Below are 22027 nucleotides of genomic sequence, written 5' to 3'. Positions count from 1 at the left end.
GGAGGCAACAAGGCGAAGGCTGGAGACCAAATGGTGGTGGGAGTGAAGGTCAGGAGAGGGCAAAGGCGGCTCCCAGCAGCTTGGGAAATAGGGATGTTACCGACTGAGGCAGGAGGCGGGGTAGAGGAGGAGGACATCTGGGGAGGCATCACAATGGCGAGGTGGGTGGATAAAGGCCACACCTCCAGGGCCGGGAGTCAGGGTAGCGTGGAATCATTCTCTGGATTCTTTTTTTGGGGGGTGGAGGGGTGTTGCCCCACTAGTAAGTTTTTTTTTTTTTTTTGATGGGATTATGTTGGATTGGAAATGAAATAGGGACAAAATGTAACTTTCTTTGGGGGTAGCAGGCAGGGAAGGGGCTGAGGGTGGTGGGCATGAGGCTGTGAAGCACTTGGGTGACTCCTAGACTTACTGCTTGTTCCTTGGCTTATTTTCACAGGAGCTGGTAGACAGATGCGCTAACAGCAGGTCTCCGCCACTGCCCGTCAATCGCCCCTCTGTTCAGCTTGCCCCTGGGATGATGCTGGAGAGACACAAAAGTACCTCTAGCACTCCCTCAGGATGGCTTGTTTCTCATGACCTCATCACAGTGAAAAGAAGATGGATTTCTCAACCACTTCCTCCTGCAGTAGGTAAACCTGGAGTGCCTTCGGGTTTCTGTGCAAGCAGGTAGCAACGGGAGCACTGCTGGTTAATGAGAGTCATCAGGGGTGGGTGCCTTTCTCAGTTGAATTTCAGGTCCAGGTAGGACTCTGCACAAATTGATAATATCCTCTTGCTGTAGGAAATTGTATCAATACTTGAACAAAGAAATTGTCAAAAGCGTGTGACAAATTGGGTCCCTCTATTTCAAAGGATCCAAAATTGCTTTATAAATTCTCTTATGGCCCCGCGGGCTAAGAGCATATATTCGCAGATGAAAAAGGCAATCTGTGAGGCCAGAGTTAAAAAGTAAAGCAGCTCCCTGCACCCAGTTTCTGCTTGTCTCCTATTCTCGGGGCTGCTTGTTTAAAACTGGCTGTCTGTTTTTATTAGCGAATTCCACAAGGCAAAGTGTGCTTGCTGAGACTCTCATTACAATGACCTGGAATAATAATAAAATATGCAAACAGAGTTCCCCATCCCTTCCTGGGAGAAGAGGATGGAAGGTGGAGGTGAGGAAGAACGCAGATTATTCCAGAGGCATAAAGAGTACACAACAACTATGTTTCTTTTTTTTCTTTCTTTTCCTTTAAAAAATGGTAAAATAGAAATATTTTCAAAACTCTTGACACAATAGCAGGGAAAAATTGTGGGCAGAAAGATTTCATTAATCCTGTAACTTTGGGGAACCACTACAGATGTTGATGGTAGTTTTAAAATCTAGAAGAGAACATTTCAAAGCCAAAGCGATTTAAAAAATTTTTTTATGGAAACTTGCCCTTTACAGTGTAAAGATACAAACCTAACCTCTTATAGAAAGGTTATATATAGTCCTATCGAAAACTGTATCTAATTTAAAAGGCTGGAGTGTGGATTTTAAAGCTTGTGGCTTATTTAAAGCTTCTAATGAGAAAGTGAGGGTGAAAAAGCAAACAGTAGCCACGAGGTCAAGGTATTATTACTCTAACTTAAGACAATAAAGATTTATTAATTTATGTATCTGTTAATTCAATAAGTATTTATATAATGTGCAAGATACAGAGTTTAAAAAGCAGATGTTTTTTTCTGCATGACACGATTTCCCCATTCTATCACCAAAGTTCGTAAATTGCTTTTTAAAAATGCAATAGAATGAAGTTGTTAAAAGAATCAAGTAAGTCTATAGGTACTGACATGCAAATATGTTTATTTCATATATATGTAAGTTTGTGATGTATAGGATGTATTTGATGAATATTTACTGTAATTGTTATAGGATATCCTAAGACTTTCTTTTCCTTTCTTTTGAGATGTATTGGACCAAGGAGAAATTGGCAAGCATGTAAATCTGAGCTCAAGGTCAGGTTTTAGCTCATTTAATACCCCAGCTTTGAAACTGAAACCCACAAATTACATATCATTACCAAATTATAACTTTTAGAGGACGTACATAACAGTTAATGTGATTTATTCTCACTACACACTGGTATGCCTAAACGGATTTCATAGCTCTACTTACGAGGAGAAAGCTGCTAGTTCTAATATCCTGGCGGAAGTCCATTCTCTAGGTGGTTTAAGCTCAAAACTCACTTCCCTTGTGAAGATCTTGTCCATACATCAGATGGCTCCACGCCAACAACCCTCAGCTTCAGATGTGGTTTAAATTACCTTTGTCCACGAGCAGAAGTTGATCTGTTTTTCCTCCTTTCCGACCCACTTAGAACTGTGACATCCAAATCCCAAACCCCAATACTTTCAATAATAATAATAATAATAAGCAGCAGCTTATTATTATTAGTTATATAACAGAAAGTTAGGAAGACTGTGATGTTGAGGGGTGAGGGGAAATGACCCAACAGAGTGAACAGGGCTGGGAGGAAGTACAAGGAATTCAGGAAGACTCCAACCAGAGAACCTGCAACAAAGTCCAAGGACGAGTTTAATGGCACAAGGGAACTGAAAAAGTGGAACTCAGGGCCATAAAGGGAAACTTGAGAGAAAAGGCTTGCTCATATTGTGTACGTTTTGCATTTCATGGAAAGTTTATGGGTTCAGCAAACACATTTCCTAGGCTGAGGGCTCCAGTGAAAATAAAGGCTGGCTATGTAACCAGCTGGCAAGCAAGAATTGACTGGACATCTTTAAGGTATTATAAGCATTATAACTGGTACTTTATTTTGATTCAGAAAATATTAACTTTTACATTTTCAGATATGTTTATGAGACTTAGTTTATTTATAAATTACAAAAAATGAAACAAACTTAAAATAACATGAGTTTTATCAACTTAGAACAATTAATGTCACAGGCATTTTTTTTTTTCAAGGATATGCCTTTTGAGAGTGAAGCCCAAGGTTATAAGTCTTTCACTGGGTGTTGGAGGGTGTCTGCATATGGGTTACACAGGAGCCAGACCAGTGCATTGGTAACTTGGGCTGATCCACTTAAAGCTCACTCACAAATATGAGCAGCATACTTCCCAGGGAGCACTGAGGACCTCTGTTTCCTCTTTGGAGATGTGGGGAGATGCCTTTTAGCTCAGGGATGGAATAGAGACAGGATTAGCCCTGGCCAAGAGAGAGTCTCTGTGGGATTAAATGAGATTTTTAGACCTGGAATCTTGAGCAATCTTCTAAACAAACATAGACCTTTTATCATGGGGTAGTAATCCTATCAGGCGACATTTGGTTTTTCATTTTTCTTTCAAGAATATATCAGTCAGCCTCTAGTAACTTGTCAGCAGAAAGGAAAAATGGGTCAAAGGAATCCAAGAGAAAGAAAGATCCATCACCCCTGTGAGCAGGTGTACCGCCTCGCCTCCCACTATACATCATACACGTGTGCAAATGGTTTGCAGGCAGTGCAGGGTGGATCCAGACTGTTGGGTTAAACGCAGCTTTTTGGAATTGTAATCAGGCCCACTGCCTCCTTTCTTTCAGGAGTTTGAAAAGTGCCGTGAAGTAGATCGTGCAAGCTCCTGAAACAGCCGCTAAAAGAACCGTTTGTATTCCGCCAATGATCTTCAGAAAGGAGAGATGCAGCCTCCCTTGAAAAGGCTGTCCTCTGACTTCTCCACAGTTAGCCTGACCCACTGGCAGAGATGCCTGCCTACGCTGGGCTGGAGTCAGCGTGGTCTTTGTCTGTTTACTGGATCCTGGGGCACTGGGAGCGAGGCTGCATCGAGCCTGTTAGTTTGGGGCATGAAGTAATAGAAAAGCACTTGGTGGAAGTAGCCGTCGCTGGGATCCTCCTTCTCACCCCCAAACAAGCTGTAAAAGTGAATTTGAGCTCCGTGGAGATAGGTATTAAACGCAGTCATTCTTGACTGGTATTCCAGTGTGTGTGTGTGTGTGTGTGTGTGTGTGTGTGTGTGTGTGTGTGTGTGTCTCTAATGTCATTTCTGGCGGGGCCCGGGCTGAGGCAGAGAGTTTACTTGGCAAGAAGATTCTCTTTCCTCAGGTTTTGGGAAAGAGAAAAGAGAACAAAACCCCCCACAACTTCCAAAACAAACAGGAAACTTCCAAAAACTAGAAAGGTGTTTTAAGAAAACTCTTTCTGACATAGTACAGAGGAAGGATGTCTTGTTTTTTGAAGTGTCCTACTACCAGAAAGTCCAACAAAATACTGCCCAGTACTGGAAAGATTGTGCAAATGAATTTCAATTCTGCTAACATTGCTAGATACCATGTAGGTGCCAGAAAATGTACGAAGTTACTGGGGATAAAAAGATGAATTGGGCTGATCCCTGACTTCAAGGAATTTAGATTTGGGTAATTTAAGTATGAAGAGTCTGCAAGAGAATATGACAGAATGGTTATTTCTAGGGAGGGGGGTTACAGCTAATATTTAACTTTTTGGTAAATACTAGGATACTGTAGCTAAAGAGTTTTGGTGGCTATGAAGTGAGTGGACGGTGATGACACTGGGGCCGCCTCTTTTAAAAACAGGCTGTTCTGGTCTCTGTCAGGGGTGGAGATTTATCTTTGAGAGTAGGTTTGCTTTAATTGGGCCTTTGGTTATTCTACAGGGAAGCGACCCTGCTTTATAATGAAGATGACCCAGCATAACTTCCTGATGGTCCCCCAGCCCCCTGGCTCCTCCTCCTCAGCTTTCTTTGCTGATCCGACCCCATCTCGCGAGAGTTCTGTCTCTTTCCCAGTCTTTCCCGCAGGCATCTCAGCCAGGCCCTGGGTGAGACCGGATTACTCCGGGCCGGTTATTTCTCTGTCTTCATCTCCAGGTTCAAACTCTGTTCTGAACACTAGTCTTGTATATATTCTCTGCATACCCTTCCCAAATATACCCTCCAGTCTCTTCTCCAGCCCCCCACCCCCCAGCTACACTGGTGCTTAAAACCTTTCAGAAGGTTCTTATTGTTCAAAGGATAAGATCCAAAATTCTTAACATGCCAACAAAAGCATGCGTGACTGGCTCTTCTTTGCTTCTTTGGCCTCATCTCTGGCTGCTCTGTCCTTACTCCCTTCCTTTCCAGTGGGCCCAGCTCTGTCGCACCTCAGAGCTTCAAAGTCACCATTCCCTTTACTTGGAATGATCGATCCAACTCAATCATCCTTCAGAGCTCAGCTGGGCCCCCTCTAATCCCTTAGAGCTAGGTTAACTCTCATTATATGCTCTGCATCTTTAGCAGAGACACAAACAGAACTATTTGTAAAATGATTTGTTTACTATCTGTCTCCCTCAGATTGTAACGATGACACAGCTTATATCCCTACTGCCCGGTACAGTGCCAGGTGCTGAGTAAAGGCTCCGTAAATGGGTTAATAACTGAACGAGCTTCGGTGTTGGGGGCTAATTTCACTTCCTAATCATGCGAATGTTCGTCTTGACTGCAGACAGAGCTTCTTCTCTGCAGGTTATTTTTATTTACTGGAGTGGCACTAAGACTGAGGGTGTGGAGACACTTTTTCTCTCCCTCGCTAGGCCCTGATGGCATTGCGGCCTGGACCCCGGTCGGGGGTGCACACTGGCGCCCTGTATGGGGCTTGGACTAAGGAGAGAGAGCCTCTGGATGGTTTCGCCTCTTTGGGACCATTATTTGGTTTTCGCTTTTTTCTTTTCCCCTTCTGTAATTCCCTTCCGTTTCCCCAGAACGTCTGGTCAATCTGATGTGAACTGTGACCTCACAACTTGGTCACAGCTGTGCAGTGAGAAGCTAGGCGAGAAGCTAGGCGAGGAAGAGGCCACGCCTCCCCCTTAGGGCAAAACTGGGGGAGAAAATGCTAAGAGGCAACTTGCAGCAGGGGGAGCAGGAATCAGGAACGAAAAGGCCAGTGGAGGGAAGAAGGGCCAGCAGGGCGAGATTTGGAGAGACCATGCAGGCATATTTGGGGAGGGGAAGCTGGACAACGCCTGGACTTTCTGAGGTTGCCCCGTCACTGACTCATTGCCTGTCAGCTCCAAATTCATCCTTTTTGCCGTCTCTGTAAAAAGGGATCTGGGCCTTTTATGTAATTTCCCTTGCCAGCTGCCTCGTCGTTAGCTTTGTCAGTACAGGGTGTGGGGCAGAACTTGCAGGAGGGCAGAACCCTGCCTGCCAGCTGCCTTGCTTGGCTGGCTCCTGCACTCTGAGGGGTTTCTCCAGCACCAGGATCCTGCAGTGCAGGGCAGTACCCAGGGGCCACCGGCTTCTTCTGGCACCTCTCTTTCTGGGTGGCTTTGCAGCGAACTGCTTCCATGAGACACCTCCCTCTGTACAACTTTCCCCACACCCTAGAGGGTAGATTTCCAGCAAGTTCCACTGGCGTGATACCACAGTGACTTCCCTGGCACTTAGCGAACCATAGCCGTGCTCTTCCCAACAAGGTCTGGGTCTCAGCCTGGGGTAGGGGAAGGCTTATCCTTGGGTGCTCTATCTCGGCCCCAGGGGTAGTGGCTGCTTTAAAAATCTTTGTATCTGCTGTTCCTGTTTTCTTTTGCATTCTCTTTACTTCTAACCAGTCAATCCCTCATTGCTCCAAATCCTGTCATAGTTAATAATTCTTTCTATTAAACTTTTACTGCTTAATTGCTGTGTGGTTTCTCTCTTCTGATTGGATCCAGACTGATACACATGGAATGGGGCTCAGACTCTGATTACTTATCTATCAAGGGAAGGTGTCCCTTGAAGACTGGGGGAATTGGAGACATTTGGATTATATGTCCCAAGTTTGTGCAATGAACATGTTACTTGTATAATCAGAAAAAACAAAAACAAAAAAAAATAACATTGTGAAACAGCATGAAAAAACATGATACAAGAAGCAAGGGCGAAAAACATATAAAGAAGATCCTAGGGTGGTAGCTCTGTGCTAAGGGGAAAAAGCTCCTTAGAGGAGGTGACGCTTGAATTGGGAACTGGAGGGTGAGTGGAGTGGGAGGCATTCCCCGAGGCACCACCACGTGTGCCCGAGTGGAGACAGGACCAGGGAGAGCCTATGTAGTGGAGAGGCGCCAGTGTGGACAGAGCCTGTGGCAGTAGAAAGTGGAGAGCCAGGTCTGTCTGAACAGAGCAAACCCTTGAGGCTTCATTTAAAAATTGTAGGTGTGTGTGGGAAAGTTGATTCCATGTGTCTTGTAGACTGCGGAATCGCCAGCTGTGGGAATCTTCCTGGAAGGTCTCCAACCATCTCCAGCTTTCTGGGAGTTTAACTGAGGAAGGGCCCTGGCTGTTGTGCTCTGAAATTCACCTCTGGGTTTGTGTCCAAGGCCACACTTCCCGTCTGGCTGCTCCCAGCTAAGGACTGGTAGAGACACGGATGCTCAGGCAGGTGGGTACCAAGGAGAATTGGGCCCCCTGTGATGGGTAACTTTGGGGGTAGGACTCACGCATGATCTTCCTGAGGCTGCAGGGAGGCTGGGGTGTTGCTTCCCTCTCTCCTTCAGTGGGATCAGACTCGCGCGAAGCCTGGCCCTCTGGAATCCCCTGGCGTTTAATCCCACAGCCATTTCCCCTAAGAAAATTCTTCCGTATCTAGTCCTGTCTTGGCGCCTGCTCCTTGCGGGACCCACACTAGCACACGAACTCTTCCCCCTTCCCGCTCGTCTCTACGGGAGAGCCTTTGTAAAGGCAGGCACCGCGATGGTGGGAACACAGCCTTCACTCCCGCTTCTCCCGAGCGCCCTCCCCCTCCCCATCATCCGGGCCCTCCGGATTCCCCAGGTTTCTCCAATAAACCCTGCAGCTTCCACCTGGGAAGTCCGAACTCTCCTGGACCCTCCGGCTCCTCCATCTCTCTCCTCTCAGGAAGGTTAGGAGGCGAGCAGTCTCTCCTGCCTGCACGAGGCTCCAGATTCCGCCTGCTTCTGTCCTTAGTGGTACCCGAGCAAGCGTCTTCCCACTCTCAGCTCTTCGGGGAAGGAACTGGACCTTACGCACCGCATCCACGATGGCAGGCAGAGCGCCGAGCTCACGGCAGGCGCTTACTCGAAGCTCGTGGAGTTCTCGGTGTCGGTTAGTTGGGAAGTCCTGGAAAGAAAGCGCAGGAGGCTACGGCGGGGGACGTGGGCGGGGAACGCGGGCGGGAGCGCGGGCCGCCCCGGGAGCCGGCGATGGGGTCGGGGGCCTGGCGCGGTGGGCGCCGCGGGGGATGGGCGCAGGCCGGCGCGGGGCCGGGGGGGCGGGGGGGGGGAAGACTGCTGATGGGGGGATGGGAGGATGGGGGATGGCGGGGGTGGGCTGGGCTGGGCTGGGCGGCGGGGGCGGGGAGGAGGCGGGCCCAGCGGCCGGGGAGGAAGGTGCGGCCGCTCTCGCCGCCACAGGCGCTGCGCGCGAGGCGAGGGGTAGCGGTGGCGGCCGGAGGCTCAGCGCCCGCGGGGGACGGAGTGACCCTGGCAACTTCTCCAAGTCGGCCGGCGCCGCCCCGCGTGCCCCCGGGACCCCGCGGGAACGGCCGTGTCGCCGGCCGGGGCCCGGGCGGGTGCCGGGCGCTCCACCCAGGTAAGGGGGCAGGCGGGGGCCGAGGCCGGACCCCGGCTCGGGGCGGGCGGCCCACCTCCTCGGCTTTGTTCGCCGCGCCCTCCGGCGCCTGCCCCGGGCGTTGAGCCGAGGGTTGCGGCTGCGGTCGCCGAGCCGGCACAACCCGGCGCCGGGTGGCAGCTCCCTGGCGCGTCCCGGACCCCCGCGCAGCCTGGCCGGGCGGAGGAAACGCTTTCCAGATCGCCGGCCCTCGCTGTGCCCCTGGGCCCGCCCGACCCCCGCGTTCGGGCTTCCGCGCCCCGAGCCCGGTCTCGTGGGTGCAGTGGCCCAGCGCCCTGGAAGGTCCTGGGGGAGCGGATCCTGCGCCCGCGGCTCAGGTCGCCGAGCCCAGGGGTCCCCCAAGCCCGGGGCCACCGGGCGGGAAGGGCAGGAGTCCCGCCGCTGCCCCCGCCCGGCTCTGCTCCGAGGGGCCCAGGTGCCAAGTTTCTGGGAAAGCCGACACGTCGTGTCGCAAACGGATCATATTTACCAAAAACAGTTTAGAAAGAAAAGAGGCCATTCTTCCAACAATTGACGGCCGGCAGCCGGCGTAAAGGTACGGGGTGGGGGGTACGATTGCACGGCGTCGTTTCTCTTTAAGAAACGGTGAAACTTAACATGATGAGCTTCCATGCGTCTTCATACTTTTTAAAATAACAAAATAGGGTAACTTTACTTAATTGGGGGGAGGGGAGGCTGCTTGGTCCTGACGATAATTCCCTTCGCGTCGCCTCTGCGGGGACCCTGTGAGAGACCGCCTGGTGACAGTTGTAATCTAGGCAGCCTTGCGTCGCGATAAGACCTTTATTCACTATGTGGCCAAGGTCTTGGGGTTCTCTTCTCATGCTTATTCACCCGTTCTACCTCGCGTCCCTCAAATGCCGCTGACATAATTATTTTAACGGACGGCACCTGGTAATCTCCAGTCCCTCTCCAGTAGATTTAAGCTGGAGGGTCTACTAATAAAAGTTTCTAGTCTTCCAAGTTTCTTACAGGTGTAGACCATATGCTATAAATATTTCAGGCCTAAGCTCAATAAAAAGTGTCAATTTCTGGTCTTATCATTTGAGCATAACCAATAGAACGTGTGTACGTACACACTTAAAAACCTTTTCTGGTATTCTTTAAGGTTTTTATGTTCTAAAAATGTAGTATCAAAATTGGTGCTGTGCTGAAAGCAGACTTCTTTTCCATTGGATTTTACCTGCTCAGCTTAGAGGGTAAGACTTGTTGCTTTAGGGAATCAGAGCCCCTAATTACCTTGTGATTGGTAAATGTGAAAAAACAGGGCAAGGTATAATCGAAGAAGAGTTTATTATTCACAGCGGCAAAACGAGCCCCTAACGATCTCCGAATCCGGTTTCGACACCTTAATTTGCCATATAAAATGCTTCATCACCTGGCCCCTGCCTGCCTTTCCAGCCTCCTCTCCTGACTCTTCCCCAGGTCTCGCCTCTCCCCTCCCCCTTACACACGCGCGCGCGCGCGCGCGCGCGCACACACACACACACACACACACACACACACACACAGCCTCATCAGACTCCTTCCAAGTTGTCATTTCCAGACCCCTGTCTGGAATGAATGAGCATCATTCTGTTTATACTGTTCTAGCTCCACTTGCCCATCTGTTGATTACCCACACGTCCTTCACGTGTCAGTCAGATACATTCTCTAGCAAGCTCTCCTTCCTCATTATCACTCGGCAGTTGAGCTCTTTCTTCTCTAGTGGTCATCGTCTCTACTAGAACGTGATTTTTTTTTTTTAAACACCGCTGGCCATGCCACCTTGTAAAACTGTGAGTTGTTCACTGCACAAGGTCATCCTGTCCAGTGGGCAAGTGGAGGCTGAAATCCACTTTACACTCCACTCACCAAGCCCCTGGTGCCCTCCTCTCCCCTGGAAGGGGCCGCCTTTTCTAATTTATCCAACTCAGCACCCATCACAGAGACTGACGGAGCAGGAGCTCAGTTAAGATTCCTTGAATGAGAGAAAAGAAAGCACCGTCTCTACAGACGTCTAGAAAGAAGCTGTAGTTTAGGGGCAGATTCCTCGCCTAAGTCGGGATATAGGAATGTGCTTTGGTTTGCTCTTACGTCTGGCTGTTCAAGTGATTCTTGAACAGCCAGACGTAAGAGGTGTCTTCTCCTTGATTACAGGGAAGAATCTGGGGATGTAAGTTCATAGGTGGGCGTCCGAGATGTGTGCCAGCACGTGGTGGGCCTCCTCAGCTGACTGCCTTTCAAGGCTCTAAGGTTTATGCATCTAATCATGATTTGATGTGAGAGATAAGGGTATAAGACTCTTAAAAGTAAGGCCATCAAGAGCTTTGCTCACATGAACATGTGTTACTACATTGGTTGAAGTGCCATTTTGTACACAAGCACCAGTCATCCTAAAGTGACATATCACAGAATTAAAAAAAGAATGTCAGAAAAGAAGGCGTTGAATCTAATTTATTTAGATTCTTCAAATGAGATCGGCATTTTAAGATTGCAGTTTACACATTACAGAAAATGCAGTTTTTATGTGGAGGCAGTTTGCAAGCTCAGTTGGCTGTAAGGTTCTTAAAAATGCTCCAAACTTGTATATAGTTTAAAACTTCTAACAATTTGTGGGCAATCTAGAGATATTTGTCAAGCTAAAGTCTATATGTGGATCATCTCACCAAAATTTATAAAATGGTTGTATAAAATCGTATACCATTAAACGTCAAAAGAACTTGACAATTGTATGGAATCCTGGACTCTCTAGAATTCATAGCATAGAATAACTTTAAAGATAATATGAACCAATTTTCCCATTTTATAGGTAAGGAAAGGTAGTACCAGGGACCTGTCCAAGGTCACAGAGCTTAGGTAGGAGCTTAGCCAAGATGAGCACTCAGATTCCCTGGCTCTTAGTTCATTGCTTTATTTATTCAAGTGCTTCTATGTATTCAAGCTTCTATATGTTCCATTGTTGGCTTCAGTTGGGAAATCTTGAAGGTATAGACTAATTATATCTCAGGGAAAGGGAAGATTCCCAGCACCAAACACAATGCCTTGTGTGAAGTAGGCAGGTGATAAATATTTGCTGAATGAAGGAATGAACGAACGAGCCAGTTGAAAGCTTACTTACTTAAAGTAATTATTTGATATAGCACAAACCAAAGTCCTTGGAGTCCATTATAGTGGAATTTGGCCTATGTGTTTGTATTCCTTAAATGCAATAAAAGTGTTAGATAAACTTGATGGAAGAGTTGGGTAAGAAATGTTTTCTGTGCTTCCCTGGTGGCGCAGTGGTTGAGAATCCGCCTGCCAATGCAGGGGACATGGGTTCGATCCCTGGTCCGGGAAGATCCCACATGCCGCGGAGCAACTGAGCCCGTGTGCCGCAGTTACTGAGCCTGTGATCTAGAGCCCGCGAGCCACAACTACTGAGCCTGCGAGCCACAACTGTTGAGCCCGCATGACACAACTACTGAAGCCCACATGCCTAGAGACCGTGCTCTGCAACAAGAGAAGACACCACAATGAGAAGCCCACTCGCTGCAACGAAGACCCAATGCAGACAAAAATAAATAAATAAAATAAATAAATTTATTTAAAAAAAAAAAAAAAAAAGAAATGTTTTCTGTAAAAGAAGCCAGAACTCCTGACAGAGAGGCATCAGTAGAAAAACTCAGGATATGGAATCAGTAGGTTTGTCCACAGACTAGCCTTGATTCTGCAAGCCTTGAACATCACCAGCCTGAATTTCTTCCTGTAACCTCCTGAGTCGCAGAGTTGTTAGAAGGATCGGATGAGCTCACATGTGTGAAAGCACTTTGCAAACTTTAGAACACTGAAGGGTAACAAGAGTTAGACAGTGTGGTGGGAAGTGCCCCCCAGGCACTGTGTTGGCTTTCTGTATGCATCACCCCATTTATTCCTCTGAGTAGAGCAGCAAGGCTCTCGTGGAATGAGGAGGAAACCGAAGCCTAAACAACTGTCCCTCCACATGGAACAGGTATTTGGTGACCCCTAAAGTGTATTAAGTATCTTGAGTCTCTGGACTCGAGTAGGAGGACTTTCTTCAAGTGGAGAAGAAAGACAAGTGACATAAAAGCAAGTCACTTTGGCTTTAGGCAGAGGAACGATTTGCATTTTCGACCAGTCCCTCTTTAGAGTGTGGTGAGTGGATTTAAGAAAACAAGACCGGCAGAAAGATGGTCAGTTGTAATCGTGCGGATGGTCAAAGGCAGCTGGACTGGGCAGTGGGAAAACACAAGGGGACGGAGTCCTGAGATCTGAAGGAGGTGGGATGGACTTGGCGAGGAAGAGTGTGGTGGGCGAGGGGCAGTGGATCCAGTTAAGGATGTTCACAGACCTCAGCAATGCAGAAGGTGAAGGCTGGGGACCTGCGGGGGCCCCTCACCCAAGTTCACACAGTTAGGAAGTTGCACAGCTGAGATTCACCCAGGTCTGTCTGACTGCGTGTTCCTTCCTCTCTCCCATTCTGCCTCAACTGTTAGCATGTCTCTAATCGTAAATGAATCGAGGATTTTAATAAAAAAAACAATGTAGAATTTGAAAGCTTTTATGAGTTAGTTCAGAATTCTAAGAAAGAACAAAAAGTGCCCGATCCGAAGCCCTCCCACAGACTGAGGTCAGGAGACATAGGCTGGTGCTCAAGAAGTTTCCCTGCCAGGAGCGTGTAATGTATTTCCTATCTTGGATTCCGTCTGGCCTGGGATCCAGCGCACTCCTCTCCAGGCATTCCATCCAGCTGGAAATGGGTCTGCTTCGTTTCCATTTAGGAGGTTTGCAGATTGAGTAACAGACTCTGGACTGCAGCTTTCATTGTGTTTTCGTGGTGTTGGATTACAAGGTTTCTTTTAAGTTCACGGTTAGATTTCTGAATGTGTCTCTTGGACATGGTTCTTTAAGAGTTCCCATTACTAAGTGATTCCTTTGCATTGGGAATCGGATGGAAAACTAGAATTTTGTCATCAGTAGTTTGGGAAATGGCATATAGAAAATAAGCTTGGAAATCTTCTCAAACTGGTAAAAGTTAAGGATTCCCCAAATCCTTTAAAGTGCCTTTAAAATATAGTGATGAATTTTTGTGCAGTATTTTGTTATCATTTTTAAACAATTTTATTATTTATTTTTGGCTACATTGGGTGTTCGTAGCCGCACGCAGGCCTTCTCTGGTTGCGTCGAGCGGGGGCAGGCTTCTCCTTGCGGTGGCTTCTCTTGTTGAGGAGCACGGGCTCTAGGTGCGCGGGCTTCAGTAGTTGCGGCTCGTGGGCTTAGTTGCTCCGCGGCATGTGGGATCTTCCTGGACCAGGGCTCGACCCGTGTCCCCTGCATTAGCAGGCGGATTCTTAACCACTGCGCCACCAGGGAAGTCCCTGTTATCATTTTAAAAATTCAAAATAGCTTTTTGTCTTGTAAAGAGTGTTCTGTGCCTCAGGATTTACATCTAAAAGGAGGGTGACAGCAGTGCTTTCCTCATAGAAGATTATTTGGAGAATTGAGAAATTAATGAACTAATTAACATAACGTGCTTAGGACCCTACCGGCCAGGATGAGAGTTCAGGAAGTGTTAGTTCCTCCCTCCCTGTGGATCGGAGCTGGCTGTGTCAAATTATGTAAAATAAGGATGGTGAGCAGGATGGCGCTGGGAGTTGGGCTGGTAAAGTAGAGGCCGTACTCCATTCCTTTTCCATTGCTTTGCCCTGTTCTCTCTGTCCTTCCCTCTGATGGTTCTTCCCTGTTTGGTCAACTATTCATCATTTTTTATTGAGACTCAGCGAAGCCTTTCCTCTGAGTGTGAAGCACTCTTTCTTGTGCTTCCAGGCACTTTGTCCTATGTGGTCTGTATCAGTTGTGGCATTCATCGTGGGATATTTAGTTGTGGGCAATTTCTCCATCACACAGGGAGTGCTTTGCTTATTTTCTTTTTGTACCTCTTCCAGGGCCAGCATGGTGCCTTAGTGGCTGTTCTTAATTGGTGGTCAATAGAATGCAGAAAGTGCTCATGGAAATTGTTTTTAAATTTCTACGTGTTTGAAATTGTTTCGTGATTATGAAGTTGAGTGACCCTTTGCCAAATATTTGACTCTTTATCAATAATAAAGTGCTAAAAAATAAAGGTTTCTCCATCTGAAGTGTGGAGTAGTAGCAATATCATTATACTGTGTATTAATCTAGACTCTGGTCTGGAATATACCTTTTACTCACTTGGCAACTTGGCTAAGCATTTGAGGGCCTTAGATTCTTCAGGGAGAAAATAAAGTTATTCTCTAATGAGTGCCAATGTCTTCTGGCAGCTGAGGCATCAAATTCTTCTCATTAACCTTCCTCTTCAGGCCTCATGCCTGGGCTTGGTTGATAGAATAACAGTCACATTTACCCTTACCACTCTGGATAACCATGAGGCTGGTTTAAAATGGATTTTATCATACTTTCATAAGAGAGCATTTATACATATGAACAGAAACCAAGGAAGAACACATCCGGAATACACTGAAATGAATTAAGTTATCCTGTGTGCTGGTGGCATTTGAAACTTGTGGGATCAGTACCTACCGTATGAAAACATGAAGCCTTGATGAATGTTAGCCAAATCAGAAACCAAAATATTTACCCACTGAATGGGTCCATTTTGAACTTTCCCTCTGGAAGATCCTAATCATTCTATGAAACAGTCATCTGTAATAACTCTCCCTTCACAACTGTCTGTTGAACTTCTCATTGGGAAGTGCACTGCATATCATGTGGGCAAATAACTTCATTTTACATAAGATGTAAACGAAAATGAGAAATACCATGGACTGGATCCATTCATTATGTGTACACCAACCCCTGCTAGCAGGTCACTTCTAAAAAAATCAGAATTTTATTATTATAACTGGAGAGCACTGGTTTCCTCAGCCTGCTAGGCTCATCTTAAATGTCATCCTTCTGAAGCTCTCCCTGATCTTCTCCTAACCCCTCATTTTTTCTTGAAATGTACCGCTCTGTCCTCACCATTCTTGGGGTTCATCTTCTGAATGGCTGCATTGCCCACACAATGGTTGTGTATGTGTCTGCATCCTCCCCTGCCCCCAGTTGGATTCCTTATTAACTATATAAAAGTGATCATTCCATAAGGTTTGCTGTTCGTGGTGTTTGGGGACACATATGACTTTTATCAGTGCCTTCACGTTTTTCCATTCTGATAGGCAACAAGGAGTTAACTATTTGAAAGATGTTTGTATGTGTTTGATTGGATTGTTCTTGGTATTTGTCCAGTCAGAGGTAATAATCCAAGTAGTCAGGATACTGTTTTGGAAAGAAACAAAACAAAACAAAATTGGAGTTCTGGGTTTTGGGTAGATTTAAGAGCTCTGCATTTTGGGTAGTCTTGCCAAAAATAGCTGTGATCTTGAACAAAACATGACATTGTCTCTGGGTTTCCATTTCTTGATTTGAACTTTGGTGGTCAGGGGAGTCATATTGGACTAAATGACTTTTAGGGACCCTTTCAGTTACAAAACTCAATGATTTTGTGCAGCAGTAGGATATAAGAAAGCAGAAGAAAAATTTATAAAAATTTAAAAGTAGTGTATTTACAATATGCTATTAGCTCACTGGCATTTGAGCCTTACTAGATGACAGATAACCACCGCCCAACACTAGTAAGGAGGGCAGTGCTGGTGAACGTGTAGGGTCTCGGTAAATCCAGAATATGTAATGAGACATTGCTAGGAGGTAATTATCTGTGATCTTGGGGGCTGTGGACAGTATGGATTTCAAGGCCTCTGGAACTGCGTGGAGGGGAATTCAGTGTTGAAATAGAAGAATGCCTGGGGAAGAAACTGAAGGAAGATCAGTGCTGTATTGGAGGTGGTGAAGGGAGAGCAGGGCAGGCATAGAATAGATGTAGCACAAAGTAGCCATGTAGACTATATATAAACAGAGTAACCGTGTAGAATAGATGTAGAACAAAATAGCCATGTAGACTATATATAAACAGAGTAGCCGTGTAAAATATATGTAGCACAAAGTAGCCATGTAGACTATATATAAACAGAGTAGCCGTGTAGAATAGATGTAGAACAAAATAGCCATGTAGACTATATATAAACAGAGTAGCCGTGTAAAATATATGTAGCACAAAGTAGCCATGTAGACTATATATAAACAGAGTAGCCGTGTAGAATAGATGTAGCACAAAGTAGCCATGTAGACTATATATAAACAGAGTAGCCGTGTAGAATAGATGTAGAACAAAATAGCCATGTAGACTATATATAAACAGAGTAGCCGTGTAGAATAGATGTAGCACAAAGTAGCCATGTAGACTATATATAAACAGAGTAGCCGTGTAGAATAGATGTAGAACAAAATAGCCATGTAGACTATATATAAACAGAGTAGCCGTGTAGAATAGATGTAGAACAAAATAGCCATGTAGACTATATATAAACAGAGTAGCCGTGTAGAATAGATGTAGAACAAAATAGCCATGTAGACTATATATAAACAGAGTAGCCGTGTAGAATAGATGTAGCACAAAGTAGCCATGTAGACTATATATAAACAGAGTAGCCGTGTAGACTATATATAAACCGAGTGGCCGTGTAGAATATATGTAGCACAAAGTAGCCATGTAGACTATATATAAACAGAGTAGCCGTGTAGAATAGATGTAGAACAAAATAGCCATGTAGACTATATATAAACAGAGTAGCCGTGTAGACTATATATAAACAGAGTGGCCGTGTAGAATAGATGTAGCACAAAGTAGCCATGTAGACTATATATAAACAGAGTAGCCGTGTAGAATAGATGTAGAACAAAATAGCCATGTAGACTATATGTAAACAGAGTAGCCGTGTAGAATAGATGTAGAACAAAATAGCCATGTAGACTATATATAAACAGAGTAGCCGTGTAGAATAGATGTAGCACAAAGTAGCCATGTAGACTATATATAAACAGAGTAGCCGTGTAGAATATATGTAGCACAAAGTAGCCATGTAGACTATATATAAACAGAGTAGCCGTGTAGAATAGATGTAGCACAAAGTAGCCATGTAGACTATATATAAACAGAGTAGCCGTGTAGAATAGATGTAGAACAAAATAGCCATGTAGACTATATATAAACAGAGTAGCCGTGTAGAATAGATGTAGAACAAAATAGCCATGTAGACTATATATAAACAGAGTAGCCGTGTAGAATAGATGTAGAACAAAATAGCCATGTAGACTATATATAAACAGAGTAGCCGTGTAGAATATATGTAGCACAAAGTAGCCATGTAGACTATATATAAACAGAGTAGCCGTGTAGAATAGATGTAGCACAAAGTAGCCATGTAGACTATAGGTAAACAGAGTAGCCGTGTAGAATAGATGTAGAACAAAATAGCCATGTAGACTATATATAAACAGAGTAGCCGTGTAGAATAGATGTAGCACAAAATAGCCATGTAGACTATAGGTAAACAGAGTAGCCGTGTAGAATAGATGTAGAACAAAATAGCCATGTAGACTATATATAAACAGGGTAGCCGTGTAGAATAGATGTAGAACAAAATAGCCATGTAGACTATAGGTAACCAGAGTAGCCATGTAGAATAGATGTAGAACAAAATAGCCATGTAGACTATATATAAACAGAGTAGCCGTGTAGAATATATGTAGCACAAAGTAGCCATGTAGACTATATATAAACAGAGTAGCCGTGTAGAATAGATGTAGAACAAAATAGCCATGTAGACTATATATAAACAGAGTAGCCGTGTAGAATAGATGTAGAACAAAATAGCCATGTAGACTATAGGTAAACAGAGTAGCCATGTAGAATAGATGTAGAACAAAATAGCCATGTAGACTATATATAAACAGAGTAGCCGTGTAGAATAGATGTAGCACAAAGTAGCCATGTAGACTATATATAAACAGAGTAGCCGTGTAGAATAGATGTAGAACAAAATAGCCATGTAGACTATAGGTAACCAGAGTAGCCATGTAGAATATAGAACAAAGTAGCTATGTAGAATATATGTTGAACAAAGTAGCCACATAGAATATATATATAAACAAAGCCACATAGAATATATATAAACAAAGTAGCCATGAAATAGAATATATGTACAGCAAAGTAACTACATAGAATAGATATAAACAGTAGCCACATAGAATATATGTAGAACAAAATAGCCATGTAGACTATATAGAAGAAAGGGGCCACACTGGGTCCAAGGTAAAGCTGTGTGAGAATGTTGGTAAAATGATGGCACTGCTGAGTCTTAACATGACAGACTGTGAAGAGGATCCAGAAGAGAATTTAGAGATAATGGTCAAGTCTTGTTACCTTCACTTATAGATGGAGAAAATGAAGCCAGTGATGGGAGTTCTCAACCCTGAATTTGCATAAATATCACTTTGGGAGCCTGTTAAAATGCAGGTTTCTGAAAGTCACCCTGAGATGATTCTGGAGGTCTAGGGTGCAGTTATTCAGGCACACCAGGTGTGGCTGGTGGCTCTTTGATTGTACATTGAAAAACTCTGCCCTTCAGGTGAGACTTGCCCTCTTAGGACACTCAGCTTGGACAGGAAGCGTGCAGAGCTGAACCCAGATCTTCTTTCCCACGTCTTTCTGCCGCAGGATCCCCGTCTGAAACGGCTCCTATAGGACTGTGAGAACGTAACCATGTTAATTTTTGCCGGGGATGGGCAAGAGGTTTGGAGGTTAGCTACAGAGAAATGCAGCACAGTTTTCCTTATTTCAGACTGATCCATGATTTGTGGTTTGACAGGCACTGTTTTTAAAAAGAAACATCAGGTCCCTAAAGAAAAAAATTGTTAAGTATATTAATTATAAGCATATTAATAGTGAAAAGCAGTAGGGAAAATTTCAATCTACATAGAAACATCTACTTTGCAATGACTATGAATGAGGAGGCATTTCTATCTCTCTGGTAAGTCATTTCCTAAGAAATACTAACAGGCAGTGTTTTGCTTAGTTGTATTTCAGCTTTCCATGTAATTGGAGTTTTAAAATGACTTGTCTTTAGAAATTTACAGATGTCACTAAATTCAACTGTAATAAGTTCCACCTCAGTCATTAGTGTAAATGTGTGAGGAAATTGAGTCCAGAAGGGTGGTTGGCATTGCTGGGGTCTTGGTGTGTGTTGAGAGGAGAATGTCATTGTAGTGTGGAATTTTCTGAAAACCTATCTGTCACAGAAGCTAAATTTTGATGGCTTGATAAGTCTCACTAGTTAGAAAATTCACTAAAACTTGAATAGTATATACAGAGTTGGCAGCCAGCATTTGGAATTTTCAGCAAATCAGTCAGTGGGTAGTTCTGAAAGTGGATGGGCGCATCCACATTTTGTTGTCAACATTAAATAACACCTCATATAATTGTCCTGTTGTCTAAAGGAGAACCTTTAAACATTTGTAGAGTGCATTAAAAATTCTTGAATAATTTCAAAGTGTAAAAGTACATTTATATTTGTGTGCAGTAGAAGAGATGACAAACTTTAAACAAAATTGTAAATAGTGGTGATACAGACATGAGGGTTTATAGTCATATGCATATTCAAAATGTGGTCCCAAATCACAAACTGTGCTATATTCCTTTAATAGTTATATATCAGTAAGCATTCTAGAACAGAATAACCTTTAGAAATCATCTAATTCAACCCATTTTTCAGAAGAGAAGCTTGATGTTTTGGGAAAGTTAAATGACCTGCTTTAATTCCCCATTGGAAGAAGTTAATGGTAAGCAGAGTGAGTCCTACATCCCAGAATTCTTTACTCTAGACTTTTTCTCTGTGCTTAAAAATTAGGAGGACTTGGGGGCTTCCCTGGTGGCACAGTGGTTGAGAATCTGCCTGCCAGTGCAGCGTACACGGGTTTGAGCCCTGGTCTGGGAAGATCCCACATGCCACGGAGCAACTAGGCCCGTGAGCTACAACCACTGAGCCTGCGCGTCTGGAGCCTGTGCTCCGCAACAGGAGAGGCCGCGATAGTGAGAAGCCCGAGCACCGCGATGAAGAGTGGCCCCCACTTGCCGCAACTAGAGAAAGCCCTCGCACAGAAACGAAGACCCAACACAGCCATAAAAAAAAAAAAAAAAAATTAGGAGGACCTGTTAGGAGGACTGCATCAAAAAACCATGAAATGTTGGGCTTCCCTGGTGGCGCAGTGGTTGAGAATCTGCCTGCTAATGCAGGGGACACGGGTTCGAGCCCTGGTCTGGGAAGATCCCACATGCCACGGAGCAACTAGGCCCGTGAGCCACAACTGCTGAGCCTGCGTGTCTGGAGCCTGTGCTCTGCAACAAGAGAGGCCGCGATAGTGAGAGGCCCGCGCGCCGCGTTGAAGAGTGGCCCCCACTTGCCGCAACTAGAGAAAGCCCTCACACAGAAACTAAGACCCAACACAGCCAAAAATAAATAAATAAATAAATAAAAACATGTCAATTCATTTAAAAAAAAAACAAAAACCATGAAATGTTTTAGATTTTCTATGGGAAAGGAAACTAAACCTATGAAATTTTGGAATTAGCAAAGGCAATAACAACTTCTTAGCTTGTGTACTTTAGAGCCTGCCCAGAGGAATGTACAACTTTACATGGAGAGAATGGCCTACAACTGGAGCTTATTATGTGGGTTACAACAGATTGTGTCATCTGTGCAAAGATAAATAGACCTTTTCCTAATTAGGTGTGAGTGGGGGATTAGAGGGTACTGTATACGTTATATGAGCTGAAAGGAATCTTAGAAGCAATCTAGTTCACGCCTTTATTTTGTGTAAGAGGAAACATAGCTTTGTCCTGCCTTTCTGTTATAAATAACTGTGATGTTTTTGATAATAATTGTTTTAAAACAAAAAAACTGACATCTTTAAAGTGTATCAACTTGTATTATAAACAAAATAATTATAAAACAGATGTCCATGAAATTCAAAATATATTTTGGGCTTGATTATATCCAAACAGTGGAAGAAGTTAGTCATGTGTCTACAAAGATGGTAGTTTGGGGCCTACGATTGACTTTCTATTGGAAGACAATGGGCCATGCTTCCAAATGCACCCTCGATTATAAGGGCAGGTACCTGCAGCCTTGCAATGACAGCATCCAAGAAAAGAAAACTTACTGTTTAGTCAGATAGAAATCATGCTTAAATTGTGGTCTGAAGTCTGGTTCTCAAGTCTGTGTCTTCGCTGGATTAGTGTGTGGGTTTCTGCAAGTACATGCAAACAGGTAGGAGCTTGGGTGGGGTGGGTGTAGGGAGATGCTCCTTAGAGATGAAGAAAGCTCTACCTATCAAAGCATTATTATTGCAAGGTATTCCGTTATCCCAAGTAAATGAGCAAATCCTGTGGCAATGTTTATGTTCTTTGTTAGCCAATCACACTACTCATATTACTCAATTCGGGAAATTAGCTAAAAGGCTGCTTCTTCCTCATGTACACCT

General features: G+C 44.7%; 1 protein-coding gene across 3 annotated transcripts in view; it reads left to right on the top strand.

The window, feature by feature from the left end:
- Positions 1 to 595: 595 nt before the first annotated feature.
- The window catches only part of TIAM2 (TIAM Rac1 associated GEF 2), a 236410-nt gene continuing 214978 nt past the window's right edge, over positions 596 to 22027 (top strand). Inside the window, exon 1 of one of the 3 annotated variants that reach the window (XM_059940941.1) lies at positions 596 to 628. The gene's annotated coding sequence lies outside the window, so the exon portion shown is untranslated. Of the gene's footprint in view, positions 633 to 8523; positions 8558 to 22027 lie in introns of those variants that run through there. The other 2 variants (XM_059940942.1, XM_059940943.1) reach the window with 2 other exon arrangements.

The sequence above is a fragment of the Balaenoptera ricei genome, chromosome 12 (genome assembly GCF_028023285.1).
Source record: "Balaenoptera ricei isolate mBalRic1 chromosome 12, mBalRic1.hap2, whole genome shotgun sequence".
Lineage (NCBI taxonomy): Eukaryota > Metazoa > Chordata > Mammalia > Artiodactyla > Balaenopteridae > Balaenoptera > Balaenoptera ricei.
The sequence above is the reverse complement of the archived record's forward strand: the minus strand, read 5'-3'. Positions and strand labels throughout refer to the sequence as shown.